The 13,305-nt window shown below is 35.1% G+C and overlaps 1 protein-coding gene across 1 annotated transcript in view; it reads right to left on the bottom strand.

Annotated features, from left to right (window-relative positions):
• LOC128890189 (potassium voltage-gated channel subfamily KQT member 1-like) overlaps positions 1 to 13,222 on the bottom strand; it is a 36,114-nt gene extending 22,892 nt beyond the window's left edge. Inside the window, exon 1 of the mRNA XM_054148472.1 lies at positions 12,722 to 13,222. The gene's annotated coding sequence lies outside the window, so the exon portion shown is untranslated. The remainder of the gene's footprint in view (positions 1 to 12,721) is intronic.
• Positions 13,223 to 13,305: the final 83 nt, after the last annotated feature.

Below are 13,305 nucleotides of genomic sequence, written 5' to 3'. Positions count from 1 at the left end.
GTAGCAGCACAAGTAGTTTCTCAATATGGAATTAAGCAATGGGGAATCAAGTTTGCTTTGAAATGAGATATAATTTATTAAGGTAGCAGCACCAGTAGCAAACACTATCAATTAAAATATTCTTAAATAAGTAAAATATGGTAGCAGTGGTTTTAGCAACACTAATGACTGTAATAGGGTTGTGTAGGATAAACCGAATCGAAAAACAAGATTTTAAATCAAATACGTATTACAAAGCGTATATTGTTAATTTCACGGACGATAAAAGGAAGAGACTGGAGGAAACTGTGAGAGGCATAAGTGATTAACGTTAACACTTCACGAGACCTACTATCCCACCCTACATCGCCCACACAAAACTTATTAGACTGGATATCGATGATCCTAGAGTTCTGGAATTAGATTCCCCATAGTCTGAGATAATTAGACACGATACCAACAATCGAGTCATCCAACGCAATCTCAGTTTGCTAGAACTCGATAGACCCCATGCCAACAACGTAAGCGTGATCTAAAACGATCTATCTGGAGCTCGACGGACGATATCGACAGCTTAGGTGTCGTCTAAAACGATCTTGCGTGTCTAGAACTCAACTGATCTTTAAATCAAGCGAGAACAGTGAAAGTAAAACGGTGGAAACTATAATATCTCTAATTTAATTATTATCTGACGTGATAACAGGCTTCGACAAATTTCATATCTACAACCTAGGTATTAAATTGGCATCTAGTTAATTGCACAACGGGCACAGATTATCCGAGCGTTCGGAATGGGTTTCATTCTCTTTGAATGGATCCCTGTGCGCTAAAGACATCGGTTCACGTGTATCGCTTAGAAAATATCGACAAGGCAGATTCGTGAAGTTTAAATGAATCTACTTACCTTCGAAAAACGTTAAAGGAGAATTATTTATGAACACGCTATAGCTTGGAAAAAGAGTAGCTCGCACTACACTCAGCATTGAGAATTAAATATAGATGTATATCTGTGCTTCCACCGTTTCCATTCATTGTCATGAGAAATCGTAAATATAAAAGGGAAAAGTTTCATCTTACTCCGCATTGCAAGAAAGTATCTACTTGCGGAGAACGGGTTAATATTAATTGAATCCTTTATAAAAGATAAATCGAAGTGTTTATTGTTACTACAGCTTCGGAATATTGGAAGATGTATTTATAATATTCGTTGCAATTGTTGATTTCTCGTGCTAAGTTCAGTGATCGTTTAGTCATGTAAGAGTATTAAAAATAAGTTAAATTAAGTGCAGGTTTCGTAGAATAGACAATCAAAAATTAAATTTATTATCTGAAACTATATTTAAAAATTGTTAGTCTGGTGTTAAAGAGAATTCTGGTCATTTAGTCCTGTATAAATATTATTAAAATGAATGTAAATAAAGAGAATTAACTGCACGTTGACAGAATGGACAATTAAAAATTAAATATAATAACTTGAACTATATCTGAAAAAAAATTATTATACTGATATTAAAAAAGAGCTGTGGTCTTCATGTCGAAGTGACTCGATCAACGTTCATAATACACCGTCCACTGAATTATGTAAGTTAATCACAAAATGACGCAAATTGACACAAATTGTTGCATGCTACTTTTAAAATGATTACAAAGAACGATATACGCAACAATAAATGGTAACAACGCAATTGTCCTAACAAATGATATTCCTGTAACAATAGCGCCATTATCGTTCATTGTAATTATAATGTTGGTCGATGAATTTTTATTTATTCCATTCAAAAAATTAAGTTAAAATTATTATCTACATATTTCAAAAAGTAAAGAAAACTCGATGGATTTTCACCAATTCACGCGTGCTTTCGCTCGCGTAGCGAGGTTGCAGGCTTTCCATTAATGTAATTTAATATTCAGAAGTAACAGTCGGTGCGTATAGGACACGTTAAATCAATGAAAAATGTTAAGAGCCTTGACAACACCCAACTTTTTCGATCGTTCACGTTTATCTATTCAAGTTATCAGGGCTGTTAACCTAACCCAGTTCCTCAGACGATATGCACCGAACTCCGTAACGACCTTAAAATTTCAAATAAATTTCCAGGAAATTATGTAAAAAAGGTGGACTGCATATGCAAATTTTCTCCGCGGTAACGCACGCTCTTTGACTTCATTATCATGTAAGACGACTTTACGCCAAGATCAAAATTCGCAATGAATCTTCGTCAAAACTTTTACTAAAAAAGTACCGAAGTTCATTTATACTGTGTTTAATAATTATATTACTCTTTCGCGTAACTGCGTACACCAAAATTTAATCATAATTACGACTTTAATTGTGGTATTGTAGTTTGTCAAATATTCTAAATCTATAGACAATAATCTACCAAAAATGAGTGGCATCTGTAAACATTTGGTAAACATAATTGACGTGATGTGAATTGAAAGAAATATTCAAATTTATACAATATTCTACGATATTCTAAATCTGGAGATAAATAATAGTCTATACAAAAATAGAAATATAATGAATAGCATCTATAAACATTTGGTAAACATAATTATCGTGACGTGAATTGAAAGAAATATTTTAATACAGCCAAGTAGTTAAAAAAGTGGGCAATTATTAAGCTGGCAAGGGTGAAATATTACAGACTGTGTTACAAAGCGATGAATCGTGTTCCCTGTAATGAAAAAGGGGCCGAAATAGTGGTTGTCATTTAGAAACGTCGTTAAGGAGCATACTTATAACGAACTGCAATAAATTCTGTTACGTAACACGAATCGTAAGCCTATTTATAATATGATTTATAGCCATCGCCTCTCGAAAAGCCTGGAAACGTGTACTTGTACATTGGAGGCTACTACCGGCGTGCCGTAGATAAATCGATGGCTCGTACATACTTTTAATGAAATTACTTATCTGGTATCGTCGTTGCTCTCGCCGCGAAAGGATATTGGAATCGAGGCTGCATCTTGAGTTTCAAACACGAAAATCGAAAGACGATTCACAATAGAATAGAGGACATAATAGAAACTTCGGTGCAGCTGTACAAAAGTTACGGACGGCCGATTGAAGAATTTATAAAAGGCCCCGCAACACCAAGCCTGACGTTTCACAAATCCTGAGATTATATTCTCAGAGCCTCGATACTCTTGTCGAAGGAGACTGGCACCGACGTGCCACGGTATATTGGATTTCATCTTTGCGCGGACGGAACCAACGGTACAAACGAAATCGGCCCGAATCCTTGCATGAGAATAAACGGAAAATGTAGAATAAGAATCTCGTACGTGGGCTCAGTTTTTCGATCAAATGAAATTCAAATATTTGCTCGATGTTAGTGGACAAGTGATAAATAGTAGCGATTTTATTGATATTAGAAACAAAGGAGGCTTGTTTCGTGCGAAACGAAATAGATAGCAATGCATGACAAATGATAAATGATAAATAATGATTGTAATCGAAAACTGTAACATAATTCTTTGTAACTGTTTCTCTAACAATACTGTGCTCAACTACAATTCTAATGATCTCTTAAGTTTCAGTCTACGATATTATCAACAACTAAGCTAAGATCTTGGTTCCTTAAAAATTACAATTAATTAACTTTTTATATAATAACGAATATCTTCCAGACAATCTCTGAATATAAATTAAAATAAACCTATTAAAAAACCCAATTTTATCATTTTCTGGCTAACATTGATTAGATCTTCATAATTATTTTACAATATACGAATTGATACCACGTTGATAAAGAAATTTAATTTGACAGGACCTGCATGTGACGAACAAATATGCGAATGTTTAACGCGAAGTTTGTATATGTTTGTATGCGTTGCTTGGTGACTCGCTTCAATGTTTGTATGTCTCGGTTTGGACGTTGGTCGAGTTCTGATCGTCGAGTGCGATTTCGTCCTTAACGCAAACACGAGTTCTGTGTTATTGGTTAAATTTGCTTGCACGTGGTCGATGTCGTGCAGTGTGATTGACAGAGTCCTGACATTATGAGGGTATTCCCGAAACGCTATTAGTCGTGAAGGAAAAGTAACCGTTTCTGTCCAGAAATGAGCAAAATCTCCATAGGAATTTGTTCTGAACATTTATTCCATTAAAATCATTATTTTCATTACTATACAAATTACTATTGCAATTATTCTATAACCATTATGTTTAATGCTATATCAACAAAACCAGAAAATTAACAGATTTCAAATTTCCATGATAGTACGGAGGGTAAAGGAATTACTAAGGTACATCTGTCTGACTTTATGTTTACACAGATCACTTAAATTTCCACTCAATAAAAATCTGTCAAATTGGTTATTACACAAAAATTACAATGGAGATTACTTGTGTTTTTATTGAACAAAAAGTACGTTTATCAAAAGTATACAAGATACGTTCTGAATATTTTTATTATAAGAAGGTACAAATAAAAATGAAATATCAAAAATTCTTCTAACTGAAAGCTACTTCCTGAATTAAATATTATAAAATTTTCTCAAATACCAATATAATTGATAAAGGTGGAAAAATTAAATACACGTTCAACGGACTGTTCATGCAAAAATTGCACGTTGAACAAATTTCTACGAAGCAGGTGAACGAAGAAATACCATACATTATTCTTCTTCTAACATTAAATTCTCAATATCACCGAACAATTATCCACGTCGTCCCAGAATTTTTCGAACGATCAAAGATCAACAACTCGAAGGAAGTTTTAATTGCGACAAACGTGGGGCTCTTTTCACCGCGGCGTGTGCTCTTTTTACGCCGTAATTTTAATCCGTCGAGAACCTTTCTCCTTTAAGAACCGCCTTTTATAAGTCACGCTTCATAGCGAATTCAGCTCCAGTCCCCAAGAGGAAGATCAAATGAACCACGATATTGAAATTACAAGTTAGAATTTCGCGAGAGAAGAAATGAACAATGACGTTGACATTAGGGGTAATAATGGGAATAATAGCGTAAAAATACAGGGTGTTCCATTTAAATTATTCCACTCGAGTAGCCACGAAATTAAATCAAGTTGCATATAATTATTAGGTTGTCCAGAAAGTTCGTGCCAATTTTTAAGAAAACTTCAAAGGCACATTTGAATTGTACTATATATTTATTGAATTACACAGGTACCATTTTGTTCCACAACCTTTTTTCCACCTTTTAAGGGATGTACATATAAATGTGTATATGTTATATGTTTTCAGCCATTTCGACATATTCAGACCTACACCACCTATCAAAAATCGGCATAGACTTTCTGGACAACCCAATGTATGAAAGGAATATAATTTGTATATGAATTGGTCTCTTTTCGATTTGGTCTTCAAACAGTAGGATTGATTAAATATAACTGGTACAAATAGAGAGTAGTTTCATGCCTTGTCGTGTATTCTATGAATTATGATAAAAATAATTGACCATATGTTATGAACAAAACACAGAGAACATAATTTGTTTGTTTTGTATAATAAATTTATATGAGAAAGACAAAGTAAAAAAAATATTACATGCCATCAAAATGGAAGTGACTGAGTTGCATCTTATTTTGAGGAATCCTCTGTGTTAGTAACAAAATTACACACGAAATTGTTCATTTGCAATGCATTTATTTCCAATTTCATTGGGATCGTGTTCTCTTTAAAATTATATAATTTTTACTCGATACACTTGCCCCTATGACCATCAGTTTCGAACATTTTCTAGAGTGCCATTTTAAATGGTTCGTCCAATACATGGCGAAACACATTTTGAACTACTCTTTCCCACTGAACTTTTACGCTTCGCGGGAGTTAGGCTTTTACAAAATGAACGAGTTCCTTCGCTCAATAATTACGTAATTGGTACAAAGAGATTTTCTATTTCCATCCGTACTCGTGGGAATTCCGTCTCCCGCATCTTTACCATTTAACAAATATATAACCTCGTCTAGTTAGCGACATTTGCGGAGACTATTTGCCATAGATACATTAGCTGACTGAGGGACGCAGAGGGTCACACGATCAAAGAGTTAGAATTACTGTTCCAATTGAATGTGCTGCGAACTGAACCTCTTTATGCTTGCTGTACATTGTTACGTGGATTTGTTAAGAGAAATTAACTTGTTCATCATCTATCAGTTTAGTGTATACCAATTGATTTTGATCAACTATTGAAAATTTGCACGCTAGATAAGAAGAGGTTGTTGATAACGAGGACGATTACATAATAAATTAAAAATTTATTTGTTTGAATATAATGTAAAAGAAACGACATTGCTCTCTGGTCCCCCTAATATATTTACTTCATCTCTAGAAGCAGTTAGAATAAATTCGTTCAACATTGTATAACCTTTGTCAACATCTATAGGGTACGACAGTAAATAACACGAGGAACCAACTGCAACCCAAGCGATAATAAGGCCGCAATATACCTGTATTTTCCCTCTGATTTCATCTGTTCACCATTGTGCGTCACTATGGCTTTGAATCGATAGCATGGTCACCGAATTAACCGTTCACATTACCCATTATTTTCTATTTACCCCAATCAGGGTGAATATAACCTGCGTGTCCCTACAATAATCAATCCGTTCCATACGATAATTGAATATTTCAGAGGGAAACCAACAACCAATCGTCTCACGAAAACATTTCAAAAGGCTTTAGTCTAATCGACAAATTAAATTTTCAAGCAAAGATGAGACCATAATACAGAGAGGCAAATGTGGATCACTATAATCACGGGAAAACTGCTTGTTAACTTGTTATACGAGGCCCGATAAAAAATTACGCAAGGAATCGATACGCAATTAAGCAAATCATCCCGGAGCAATCAGTGTGACTGATACGGCGGTATTAAATTATTTAAAAAACGATCAATGCCTCGCGAACGTGGAACAAAACGACGCGGGGGAATACGCGGCATCGAATACGCGGGAAAGTTATTCGACGGTAACAGGTAGTCGATTCCGTCGCTGTTGCGTGTGTTTCTTTACATTTCACAGACACACAGTCGAGCCTGAAATGTTAACGATACCGTAAGCCCCGACGGAATAGGTAATCAGTTATGACGAGCAATCCACGACGTATTCCCGAGTCTTCTAACAATACCAAGGATAGAGGAATGAAACGACGAGACGTCTTCGTGGAAACCAATCGCAAATTACTTCGACGGTGTGCCGTGTCCTCGAAAGAACAAGAAAAAAGTGGGGAAAACAAATGTTTAAATTGGTTTTCACCTCGGGGTGAAAATTACCGTTGATGTTTTCCTTGGGAGAAATAATACTCGGTGATTTTCTTGCTCTGGCGTGTACTATTGATGTGTTGTTGGAGAAACACTCGTTGGATTTCCAGAGCAAACGATGGAATACATTGTCGAGTATGTCTGTTGTATTAGGAATGGTTGATATCAAACGAAACGTCGAATTTTCTATTCAGTTTGATTTGTTGGAATCATATAGAAAATTCGACGCTTCGTTTCGTAATTTGGAACCTCTTTCGGTGAATGTTTTACGATTAATTCTTTCGAGAAAGAGCAAAAAACAATTTGGTCGAGACGTTGCAAAACAAAAATGTACTACGTGTTTGAAATGACATTCTAATTTATTTTTTAAGTAATTTTATTATTATTGGCAAGTATGTCTGTTATATAAAAATATTAATAATAATATCGAACGAAACGTCGAATTTTCTGTTTAGTTGGATTTATTAAAATTATATAGGAAATTCGATACTTCGTTTCGTACTTTGGGATCTCTTCGAGTGGATGTCTTACGATTAATTATCGTAAGAAAAAACAAAAAAAAAAAACAATTTAAATTATGTATTACTCGTCAATAACAACAAAATTACTTAAGAAATAAATTAGAATGTCATTTCAAACACGTAGTACATTTTTATTTTTCAGAGTCTCGACCAAATTATTAGCCTCGAATTTTTCATTTTATGTTAATTAATTCTGATCCACCTTAATTTAATCCACTTATTGTATCACTGATTGTACGTTATAGAAACGAGCATGTTGTACGTAGCAAAAATAACGCGGTGGCTTCGTGAACACGATAGTCCTTCCAATTTCAACATATTCTCCAGAAAACAAGCCCGATTCGCTACGGCATATTTCGCGGGACAATGTAACGTGACGTGAAAAGGGGACTCGGTGTGCGCCAGATACTTGTCTATTTACCTGGAGCATAATTATTATCGCGAAACCGTAACTAGGAAATGGCAAACAACAAACAACTGACAATATCGCAGGGTCGCAGTGACTGGTTTTGTTGGCGGTCAAGTCATTTAGAAATTAGGGCGAACATTGCAGAAATTTTGCCTTGCGGTAATACATTAACAAACGAGGACGAATTTTAAGAAATTGTCTTGTGTGCGCGTTTGAAATTAGAATAGGACATCTATGATAAGAAATGGGGGATGAAATTCACGGAAGAATCATGTATAAAGGGGAAAAAAGTATGATAAGATATAATTCATTGATTAGTGTATTGGATTCATTGAAATCATTCGAAGTCTATCATGAGAAAAGAAAATATTAGGTCGTCCTAAAAGTTCGTCCCATTTATACTTCTATTTGTCAAATTAATATGTGAAACATATTCTTAAGTGTCACAAGAAAAGATAATCTGTTTCATTTCGCAATAGTTTCTCACTTCTCTCAGATAGTCATACCGTTACTAGAAAATTTCTGTGGTTTTTTATTAAATTTCGACACAGTCTTCGGCACGAACTTGTGGGACGACCTGATAGATTCTACAATTGGGATTTTCTACAATTTTACTTTTCGTGACTCTTTTGTGTGTATTTACAAATTTGTATGTAAATGTGAGATTGTCCTTTCAATATCCAATTAACAGATTTGCCTAATTGTTATTTGATAATATTTATTCTGTACAGAGTATGGTCAACTCAAATTACAAATACAACATTCATATTAGTTTAATTATGTTTAGATGAATATTCAGGATAGAAATAAACAATTAAAAGTTGACTTAAATATAGTAACTTCTCGTTCGATTACTCAAAGAGAAAAATCCATGAGTGAACCTAATCATTTTCTACGAAGTCAGTATCGCGTGCAGAGGGTGACGTTATACAACCAAATGCTGATTCTATCGTTTGAGGATTTCTAAGAAGCTAAAATTATGTTTCCATACAATCGTAAACTATATAATCAAACAGTGCTAGAACTAATTTTCCCAACCTTATCAAAGTTCACGAATTCCACCCAAATTTGACATTTTCATCACGTCGACTTCGGAATTAATTTTTTAGTGCCTCAGTTAAAAGTCCTGAGCTCCATATGTGGGAGGCGTTGTGGTCAATGTGTTAACGCATATTAATTCGTTGACAGCGACTACTGTTTTCCACTTTTCATTAGCATAATGGAATTCCACCGTTTCATTCGAGCTCACGTAACGTAAGTGGCGTGAGCTTTAAACTCCGACCCGATTACTCATGAAACGCAAACCTCGCCGGTTAGTCACCCCTTTAAGTTATCGACTATTTGGGTAAACCGCCGAAAACTCGAGCAACAGTGAGTCGCTTTACTTGGAACTTGATCACAATCGACAGAGCCGATACTCCACGCTTCTGATTTAAAAAAGAAATCATTCGTCGTTGCGTCTACCATGGAAACTCTTCCAACGATTACCAGTGTGGCACTGACACCATATCAACGAATAATTTTGAATTTCAAAATATAAATGGTGTATCGATGTCAAATAAAGTATCGATAATCTTAAATTGAAAAAGGAAATTTATCTCTTGTTTCGGTGTGTCTTACTTGCCAACGAGATAAAAAAAAAAATGAAAACAAACCACCGTACGACAAAAAGGACGAGCTGTGTTACGTGGAAGACGATACGCTTCGAGCAAACACGGTGAGATCATGTAAATGTACCTTAAACGTATCCGTTGGTAAACATTGGGCGAACATAAATTTCGCACGAACGTCAAACTGAATAACCAGTTCGTTTTTATACTATGATAGCTGTATGGTTCTAAGGTTAATTTAAAAAATAACAATCACGATGATCAATGTAGGTAAATACTTTATATCATAATATTCATTACAGTTAGAGGTGAATAACATTTTTATTTAAATAAACATTTTCGAATAATGATTGAAAGATAATCAGCTCTTGACCTGATATTTGTTCGATCAAAATTGTATACGAAATTATGAATTAAATTTCATACTAAATGCATAAAAGCTTATCGAAATAGTCTGATCGATTAAACGTGAGAAATAAATGCCTGTACGATGCTTCTATTTGTCCTAACGTATTATTTAGGTAAAGTATTGTCCATCCTGAAGTATTCGTAGATTACTTTGATACGTTAATTTGATAATTAACTATTTTTCAAGACTTTGGTTGGGAAATACCCAATATTTCTCGTCTCCCAATATGAAAGAGTAAAAAGAGGGAAATAAAATAATTGCCAGACCTTCATCTAAATAGATCGAATTCATCTTATGCGCTGCAAGGTATTTCAGTGGGTCACTAGTTCAACAACTTTACCGCCCTACATATTGCTCGTGTTTCAGAAATATTTAATGCACTATGTAAACTACACATTTAACCAAGAATATAATTAATTTTGTATGTATTAACAAATATCTCTAAAAGAACCACTGAATATACGACGAAAACGAATTTACATCTGCTTTCAGAGACTAATTAGCACGTAAACATATTCCTACATTACATTAACTGCTGCATATTTCATTACTCCATTTCTTTCACTTCCATTGCCCGACACTTGATCACTCATTTCTATTCTTTCGTTTTATTTTTATTATTCTCTGATTTTATTTTTATCAAATTTCGATTACTCTGTTCCATTTTTATTTTGTATCATTGATTATAAAAAAAGAAGTTAAGAAACTACAATTTCATACAAAAGTATTTTGGGAAATTGATTGGTGTATGAATACATTCTACGCCTACTGTAATTAAAATTCAGAAATATGGCTGAGTTTAGATTAATTTATTTCAGCGTGGAGCACACACAAAAAATTCCAAGTGTGCACTGTTTTACAATATGACAATCTTTGTAATTTATCTTATAACCTATAGGTAAGTCTTCATACTTCTAATCTTAAATGTAAATTTGATATAAAATATATAGTAATATTCTAATGACAATATTCTATATACAGAATTTGTCTGCAATTGTATGTATTTTTATGTAGATGTTGTCATTAGAATATTATTATATATTAGGTTGTCCCAAAAGTTTCTTTCGCTTTATTAATAATTAATACATGCACAATATTTTATGTTACATTACTGAATTGTGCACGATTCATTTCGCTCCATTACTGTTACAACATGAATATCTATGAAATTAGATCGTCTATTTATAGAAACACGACCACATGAAATAATTGAGTGCAACTCGCGAAAGAAACTTTCGAGACAACCTAATATTTTATATCAAATTTACATTTAGGATTAGAAGTATGAAGGCTTACCAATAGGTTATAAGATAAATTACGAAGATTGTCATATGGTAAAACAGTGAACACGTGGAATTTTTTTGTGTACTCCACGTTGAAATAAATGAAACTAAACTCAGACATGTTTCTGAATTTTAATTACATTGAAACTAAAGTGAAATTAATGAAATGAATAAACTAAATACTTCCCTTTTATTTAAATATAAATTTACGTAATATTTATAAAATAGTACCAAATTACATAGAATTTCATTTGTGTTCAATATTGCCAATTCTAAATAATAGAAAGTTCCACTATAAAATTGGCCATGGCACACAAAACATTCGATACTATTGAACGTTGTTAAATACTCATGCAATATAAAATTTAGCAACAAAAGTTGTATAGCAATAATGTACGGTGTATATTAACCCCTTAACCTACGATTTATATTCCAGCAGCCTGGGCCCAAAACGTAAACAAGATCGCTCAAAAAGAAGTTAAGAAACTACAATTTCATACAAAAGTATTTTGGAAAATTGATCGGTGTACGAATACATTCTAAACCCACTGTACATATACGAAAGTTATTTTTTTATTAAAGCTATTAAAGTCCCTACGGGATTATTAGCAATATGCACATAGCTGTGCATATTATCAGTACATATATAGATTTACATTACAATATGTGAAATACAATACAATACGACAAAACAATTACGAAAAAGAGTACAAAACATGAATCAAGAATAATAATAATATCAAGAATAACAGGCTTATCATTAAGGATATACACAATTGTTTTTCAGAAATTTGTAAATAATTAGCAGCGGTTGAACGAGAGGCCTGTACAGAAAAGCATCCACCGTAACATATACGAAAGTTAGTGACCCAACAATCTTATCAAATATAACTTACAATAGCAAGGATGACCTTATCCAAACCTCCTACTAAACAAATTACCCAAGTAACCAAGAAACTACAATTTCCCAATTAACGTATCATTTTACTCCATTATCCCGCCAAAACCCTCCCCAAAATTCGCGATCGCTCCAACTCAATAACCCGACACACGCTCGACCGTTTTCAACTCGCGTTTCATCACAGAAAGTACTCCGCGCGAAATCGCCGTGCTTTTTTTATCGTATCCCGACGCTACGGTTCGCGAAAAACGACAAAAGTCACGGACGCTCGCTCGAAAAGCATTTTCGCTCCGAACCAGGTTCGCTATTCCAACTGGCGAGTGAATTCGGTTGGACAATCGCGAATTCGCAGAAACGTAGAACGCAGAAACGAAGACTTACTCGTTAGGAAAGAATCCCAGGTGAAGGTGACGTCGAGCCAGGGGCAGGTATCCCTTAGAGGCCGAACGTTATCCGGTTCACGTATCACATAGTGATGCTCGCGGGTATGGTAAACGTTCCTCGGTGTATCCTGGTCGGCATCGATTCCTGCGCTCGCTGCGTGACGAGGTTTTGGTCGTTCACCAGCCTCCTGGCAGCGCGATGGTGCGACGACAGGTGCCAGGAGCAAACGGAAAAACAACACTGGTTCACCTGTCAACGACGATAGACACGTGTTACTCTCCGATGCGTTCGCGTGCACGTGTACAGCGTGGGCCGCGTGAAAGACGCACGCTTTCGCTTATCGATTGTGCTGCGCGAAATGTCGTCAAAGGTTGAAGAACAAAAAAAAATCGTACGTGGTGAAAACCCGCGAGGTAACCACTACCACCATAGGTGGCTTTTCTACGGAGACAACTCGTCCTGCGGCGATACGGACGGACAGCTCTGACAGGAGGCGTAACACGCGCGCCTCTGTCCGTCGCGCAATCCCACGCGCGCATCCAATGTTCCCAGTCGCTCATTAGGCAGGCGCGGCAACTGCG

This window comes from Hylaeus anthracinus, unplaced genomic scaffold (genome assembly GCF_026225885.1).
Source record: "Hylaeus anthracinus isolate JK02 unplaced genomic scaffold, UHH_iyHylAnth1.0_haploid 12000, whole genome shotgun sequence".
NCBI classification, from domain to species: Eukaryota; Metazoa; Arthropoda; class Insecta; order Hymenoptera; family Colletidae; genus Hylaeus; species Hylaeus anthracinus.
Note: the sequence above shows the minus strand (reverse complement) of the source record. Positions and strands in the feature narration are given on the sequence as shown.